This window comes from Phodopus roborovskii, unplaced genomic scaffold (genome assembly GCF_943737965.1).
Source record: "Phodopus roborovskii unplaced genomic scaffold, PHOROB, whole genome shotgun sequence".
In the NCBI taxonomy this organism is placed as follows: Eukaryota; Metazoa; Chordata; class Mammalia; order Rodentia; family Cricetidae; genus Phodopus; species Phodopus roborovskii.
In genome coordinates, this window is record NW_026126410.1 from 15,925,448 (window position 1) to 15,933,389 (window position 7,942).

At 40.6% G+C, this 7,942-nt stretch overlaps 1 pseudogene; it reads left to right on the plus strand.

Annotated features, from left to right (window-relative positions):
• The first annotated feature begins 6,869 nt into the window (after positions 1 to 6,869).
• LOC127220759 (zinc finger protein 58-like) lies at positions 6,870 to 7,442 on the plus strand (annotated as a pseudogene).
• The last annotated feature ends 500 nt before the right edge of the window (positions 7,443 to 7,942 follow it).

Here is a 7,942-nt window from a genome sequence, read left to right on the forward strand (position 1 = left end):
AAGAACTTTGTATAAAATATAAAAATTTAGTACATAACCAATTAAAGTTTCTTCTATAACAAAATATATGAGGAGACATAACTTTTTATTGAAAATGTAAACTTAAGTTCTTCCTTCTTAAATGTTTATCCTTTTTATTATTTTTTCTTGTTTTACATATCGATCCCAATTCCCTCTCCCTTCTGTACACCCTTCCATCTTCCCATGGACCCGCAGACCCCGTTCCATCCCATTCGCCACCGCTCCACAGCTAGGATGAGGTCTTTCAGGAGGGATCATCAAAATCTGTCAACTCATGCTGGATAGGGCCTAGGGCCTCCCTCCTGTCTCTAGGCTAAGGGAGTATCCCTCCATAGGGAATGTGTTCCCAAAGTCCTTTCATGCACCAGGGATGCATCCTGGTTCCACTGTCAGAGGTCCCTTAGACTGCCCAGGCCTTCTAACTGAGACCACGTCCAGGGGGTCTGAGTCGGTATAATGCTGGTTTCCCAGCTGTCAGTCTGGGGTACATTAGCTCCCCCTTCTTCAGGTCAGCTGTCTCTGTGGCTTTCTGTAGCTTAGGCTTAACCCCTTTAATCATCACTTCTTCCTCTCTGCAACTGGATTCCAGGAGTTCTGCTCAGTGTCTTGCTGTGGATGTCTGCTTGTGTTTCCATCAGCTACTAGATGAGGGCTCTGGGATGGCATATGAGGCAGTTATCGATCTCATTATGAGGGAAGGGCATTTAAGGTAGCTTCTCCACTATTGCTCAGATTGTTAGTTGGGGGTCATTCTTGTAGGTCTATGGACATTTCTCTAATGTCAGCTTTCTCTTAAAACCTATAATGTCTCCCTCTATCATGGTATCTCTTTTTTGCTCTTGTCTATTCGTCGTCCCCAGACTCAATGATTCTGGTCCCTGATGTTCTCCTCTCCCCTCCTCTTCTCCCCTCCTGACTCCCTCTCCACTCACTGCTCACCCTCTCCCAATACGCTCAGGAGATTTTGTTCCTTTCCCCTTCTGTGGGGGACCTTGTATGACACTCTTAGGGTCCTCCTTGTATCCTAGCTACTCTGGCAGTATGAATTGTAGGCTGGTGATCCTTTGCTCTAAGTCTAAAACCCATATATGAGTGAGTACATACATTGTTCATCATCTTTTTTGTGACAGGGTTACCTCACTCAGGATGGTTTCTCCTAGTTCCATCCATTTGCCTGCAAATTTCAAGATTCCATTGCTTCTCCCTCCCCCCCCACACTAAGTAGTACCCCATTACGTAAATGTATGAATCTTCTTTATCCATTCTTCAGTTTTGGGGCATCTAGGTTGTTTCCAGGTTCTAGTTATTACAAAACGTGCTGCTCTAAACCTAGTTGAACAGATGTCTTTGTTGCATGGATGTGCATCTTTTGGGTATATGCCTAAGAGTGAAATTGCCAGATCCTGTGATAGACTGATTCCCATTTTCCTGAGGAACTGCTGCCATACTGATCTCCAAAATGGCTGAACAAGTTTGTACTCCCACCAGCAAGGGAGGAGTGTTCCCCTTTCCCCACATCGAGATTCTTCTAAAATGAGTAACAAGACAGACAAGGCTGCTGCCCACTCTCTCCATATCTCTTCAATATTGTACTTGAAGACAACAAAAGGAGATCAAGGGGATACACATTGAAGAGGAAGAAGTTAAACTTTTATTATTTGCAGATGATAATGACAGTTTACATATCAGGGAACTCCTACAGCTGATAAACACTTTCAGGAAAGGGCAGGATACAAGATTAATTAAAAAACAAAAAAACTCAGTGGCCCTATCATATACATATGATAAATGGTCTTGGTCTGAGAAAGAAATCAGAGAAACAAACCCTTTATGATAGCCACAAACAACATAAAGTATCTTGTGGTAACACTAACCAAACAAGTGAAAGAACTATATAGCAAAAACTTTGTTTCTTTAAAGAAAGAAATTAAAGAAGATACCAGAAAACGGAAAGATCTCCCATGCTCTTGGATAGGTAGGATAAACATAGTAAAAAAAAAAAAAAAAAAATAGCCATCTTACCATAAGCAATCAACAGATTCAATGCAATCCCCATCAAAATCCCAGCACAATTTGGCAATGAACTTGAAAGGATAATAATCAACTTTATATGGAAAAACAAAAGACTCAGGATAGCCAAGACATCCCTGTAAAACAAAGGATCTTTAGGAGCTATCATCAACTTTGGCTTCAAGCTCTATTATAGAGCTATAGTCCTGAAAACAGCTTGGTACTAGTGTGAAAAATAGACAGGAAGACCAGTGGAATCGAATTGGAAAACCCTGATATTCACCCACACACCTAAGAACACCTGGCATTTGACACACGAAAGCTAAAATTATACAATTGCAGAGAGAGAGAGAGAGAGAGAGAGAGAGAGAGAGAGAGAGAGAGAGAGAGAAAGCATCTTCAGGAAATAACTAGATGCTGACCCGTAGAAGACTGTAGATAGATCCATATCTATCGCCATGCACAAAACTTAAGTCCAAATGGATCAAAGACCTCAACATAAATCCAGACACACTAAACCTCTTAGAAGAGAAAGTGGTAGCTACCCTTGAACGAATTGGTACAGGAGACCACTTCCTGAACATAACACCAGTAGTACCAACATGGAGATCGACAATTAATAAATGGGACCTCCTCCAACGGAGAAGCTTCTGTAAGGCAAAGGACACAATCAACACTACAAAACGGCAGCCCACAGAGTGTGAAAAGATCTTCACCATCCCCACATCTGACAGAGGGCTGATCTCCAAAATATACACAGAACTCAAGAAGCTAGTCACTAAAACACCCAATAATACAATTAAAAAGTTGGGGTACAGAACTGAATAGAGAATTCTCAATAGAGGAATCCAAAATTGCTGAAAGAAAGACACTTTTAAAAAGTGCTCAACATCCTTAGCCAGCAGGGAAAGGCAAATCAAGGCAACTCTGAGATACCAACCATCTTGCTCCTGTCAGAATGGCTAAAATCAGAAACTCACACGACAGTTTTTGCTGGAGAGGATGTGGAGAGAGGAAAATGTAAACTTTAAACAACCTTTCAGAGCAAGTCAGGGGATACTAAAAATGACAAACCAAGAAGTAGTAAATTATTGCAGAAAACCTTATGATGGAAGTAGTTATGAAGAAAATACCAGTAACTGTAGAGGACACACCAAATAAAGTATCTAGGCAAACCCCAGGAAGTTTAAAATAATGAAAATGACAGTAAGGATTTAACAAAAATGGGAAATACTTTTAAAAAAAATAATAGAATTTCCAAGATAATGATAAATTTATCTCTGAAGGGAAAGGGGCAAGATAATCACAGTAATAAATATTACAGATGGTCATCAGGTTAAAAAGGACTTGTCCAGAAAACAGAAATTAAATTTGCAATCATACAGGATGGAATGGCATGCTAATGTCAAAACTGACTCCATAAAATGACTAGAATGGAAAGAAAAATTCAGTAAGCCTCTGTAGGCCCCTGCATGGACCACCCCCCACCCCGAGGCACCATGAGCAAGCCTGAAGCTGTTGGCTGGAACTCCTTGCCCCAAGGCTGTTGTCGGTACCCTTCCCGTTTTGATAACACACACCTTGTGACAACACACACCTCGTAGGGAGGAGCTAAGCCTAAAATTCCTGTAATTTTTCGACTTTGCTGTCAGTCAGTAGTTAAGTCCCCTCAATAAACGGCATTCCGCACGGAATGAAAAGTTTATGTCTAGATATGTAAATTAATAGTAATAATGATTTAGAGGTTCTAGATCCTATTGCATACATAATTGACACTTGGGTTCCCAGAATGGAGTTGTATCAGTTATGCTCTTTTTCAGTAAATATTTCTGTTCATATCTTTGTTAATATCTTATACCAGTTCAACCCTGTTTTGTTTTGTTTAGTTTTTTTTTCTTAAGTGTGGATATTTTCAATTGATAATAATACACAGAAAGCTCCTTGTCATTTCCTAGGAATTAAAACATTTAATGTTAGCTCCCAACTGCCTCTCAAAGTACTTACAGAGTCTCAAAAGACAAAAGGCAAATACGGTGTTTCTCAACCGGAGGGCCTTGACCCCCTTTAAAGGTTAAAAGATGCTTTTCCAGGGTTTTCCCAAGACCATTGGAAGACACAGATATTTATATTACAAGTCATATCCGTTAGCAAAATTACAGTTATGAAGTAGCAAGTCAAATAATTTTAGGGTTGGCAATCACCACAACACAAGAACTGTATTAATGGGTCACAGCATTAGGAAAGTTGTAAAACACTGTTCAGGAGGCTGAAAGTCCCAAGGCGAAATATATGAGGACAATATTCCTGAATCCTACAGAAGGACTCTGTCGTGGGATATCCACTTTGTTGCTGGCCGGCCTATGTTCCCTCCTACCGTTGTCCCTCTAGTCTGCTCACTGCCACAGAAGGAGACAAAGTGAATATCCCACTACAGGGCTCCATACTTGTTTCTTGCTAACTCCTGGTTGGCCGCCTACGATCTGTTGTCATGTCCCTTGGATTTTGTTCGTGTCTCTGCGTCTGATATTGTATGTATTTGTTTGTGGGGGTTCCCCTTTGCCGTCAAACCCAGTTGGCCAAACTCAGTAGGACAATGGGGTAGAAGTGACAACAGAGATCCCCGTGTTGCCATGAACATGAGAGGGAGGCAGCCCTCCAGAAGGCAAGACTTGAGTGAATCAGCTCAACTTTATTCCAGAGTGTAGGAAATACAGGATTGGGGAGTGTGGGGCCAAACCCTAATTTGTATTGAGTGGCATGTTCCTACCAAAAAAGCTCCTAGTACAACTCCTAGTTATCATATGTGCGTCTAGGGAGGCTTCTAACAGTGACCTGTGCCTAGGTTCAGACTAAAGACAAATCAGGCATCTGGTTTAGAGACAACTTTCAGATAGGGTAATTTCTCTGGGCCCAGGGGCATTCTCCAGATAAGGGCAGGTAGATAGCAGGAAGCTTCATTGGGGAGGGAGGGAGTCTCACTTAATAGAGCCTTGGGGGAAACAAAACAAAACAAAAACTGCCAGCCCTTGATAGGCTACAACCTCTGACCAGCCAGCAAGACCTTACCACATTTGTTCTCTGTTTGGTTCCTTGTAGATTTGCTATACTTAGAAGGACAATGTTAAGAGTCTAGGACAACCAGTATGACTTCACTTCAGCTATTAATTCCTGCAACTTCCCTGTCTCAGATACTTGCCTTCAGAGCTACACAAGACAATGGCAATTTTCCTGTGTGACCACGGCCCCAAATTGATGTGCGCATAGATATTATGGTCCCTAGAGCAAATGTCTGTAGATCATTCAGACTTTATGGGCAACGATTAAGGATGCCAGAAACCCTCATTTGTATCCCAGGCTTCTCAAACCTGCTATGTGCCATGTTACGCTTTAAAACTTATTTCCCTAGAAGTTATCAAAAAACAGATAAATGCTGCACTTGCAATTGAAAATAAAGCATAGAGCTCTTATAATAGCCAGATACGTAAAATACAATAGGCAATTTTTATTATGATTCAAATGTGAATTTCACATGTAAAGTTTTTAATTTAAACTTTAAAATTTATCACTAAATTTATTATTTTAGAGATAAGACTGCACACTTTCTCTTCAAACACTTTTAGGTTGTTACTTTTCTTTGAAAAGGTGCTGGCCATTGTTTTGCACAAATAAAGAGATTCAGCTTGAGTCCCCATCAATTTCTAATTTAATTCCCACAAACCTCGTTTAATCAGAGAATGCTTATTTCAAAATAGGAACTTAGAACCTATGATTCTATTTTTGTTTTGTGGTTAGCTTCATTTTAAGATGGGAGTGCAAATGTTTCTGTTGATTTTATGAAGAAAACATCCACTCAGTACTAAGAAGGCCTGATGGAATGTCCCTCTTCCTTCTTCCCGGGGTCTGTTCTTTAGAAAACCATCATCCAGTTCATAAAGTTACACATCAATGTAAAGTGAATTCAGACATTTACCACTTTATTGCTCCTGCATCCTGAGAAAACAGTTCACACAGAATTGATAACATTCTGTTTTTTAATCTCAGTAGCTTCTCCCCTTCATTGAAATGTTTTCATACTTGTATTAGGAGTAGTGTATGTGTGTGTGTGTGTGTGTGTGTACATATGCATACAGGAGTGGCTATAGCTGTGCGCATATCAGTGTGGAACCCAGATGCTTATGCTGACAATTTCCTATATTACCATTCACCTTATTTTTTGAAACTGGACTTCTACCTGAAACTGTAGATCACCAATGTGAATATGCTGGCAATGAGCCTCAGAGACCCTCACATTCCCAGCTCTGGATTACAGGTGTGTACCTTCATATCCAGCTTTCTGTGTGGATGTGCATCGGGACTCAGGTCATCATGTTCACTGAGCCAGCATTTCACTGGCTGAGGAATTCTGTCAGAGTCAAGTTGTCACTGTGTGTGTGTGTGTGTGTGTGTGTGTGTGTGTGTGTGTGTGTGTGTGCGCGCGTATGTGCGTGCGTGCACACATCTGGGCACGCACACTGGTGCATGTATATGTGCATATGAGTTTATGTGTTTGAATTTCTTCTTGTCTTGGTAACATTCCTAAAATATTTCTCCTAATATATACTCATCAGGGTGGCTGGGCAGCTTTCAGCGGCCTAAGTCTTCTCTACCCTGTAGATGATTTTCCCAGGTATTCATACACTGCCTCTTGTGTTTTACTATATTCAATAAAAGAGTATATTAAGTTCTCCAGGGAACCATGTATGTCTTCTCTCTTAGGGTCCTCCTTGTTTCCTAGTTTCTCTTGGGGTGTGAACTGCGGGCTGGTGATCCTTTGCTCTATGTCTAATACCCATTTAGGAGAAATGCTGTCCTTCCAGGATGTGGCCACTGAGTTCTCGCCAGAGGAGAGGCAATGCCTGGAGCCTGCTCAGTGAAAGCTGTACAGGGATCTGATGTTGGAGAATTACAGCCACCTTGATTTCCTGGGTCTTGCTGTCCATAAGCCACACCTGGTTACATTTCTGGAGCAAAGACAAGAGCCTTCAGATGTGAAGAGACAAGCAGCAGCCACTGTGCACCCAGGACCAAGACCTCATGATTATAACGTTTATAACAAGGCCGTTGATTGCAACTCACTATGTATTCAACGCCAGAGAATTTATACATTGGAGAAGACTTATAATTGTGAAGAATATCATATGAGCCATAGTTCTTATAAGACACTTTCCATACACCAGAGACCTCACACGGGAGAGAAACCCTACACATGTAAAGGATGTCATAAGGCTTTCAGTACGTGCTCATCACTTTTTATACATCAGAAAGATCATCCTGATGAAAAAACACACAAGCATGAAGAATGTGACAAAGCCTTTCATTGTCTCTCATCTCTGAGGAGACAAGAGAGTTCATACTGGAAAGAAACCCCATGAGTATGAATAGTGTGAAATTGGTTTTTCTTTTTTTCTTTTTTTCTTTTTTTCTTTTTTTTCTTTTTCTTCTTCGAACCTTGAATGGCATAAACAGCAAAGAAAATTCATTCTAAAGACAATGTGCAGAAATGTGCTGAACCTGTCAAGGCTGTTTATCTTTATATCTTTATGGATAACATGATATAGTTCATATGGGAGGGAAATCCAACAGAGGTCTTAAAAGTTTTATCTCTACAACCCTCGAAGCACATCAGATGATTCATTCTCACTACAAACTCCATGAGTGGGTGAACTGTGGTAAAAATCTTTGTTAACAATTCAGATCTTATTCAACTCGATTGAATCCATCGTGGAGAATATGAAGTTAATTGTTTTGCAGTGTCAACACGAATATCTAACTTTCAACAGCACTTTTGCCACATTTGTTTCATACAAGTATTTCACTTGTCATTTGTCTGCTAGCTGCTTCAGTGGTAGCCATGGGTTTTTCCTGTTTCTTC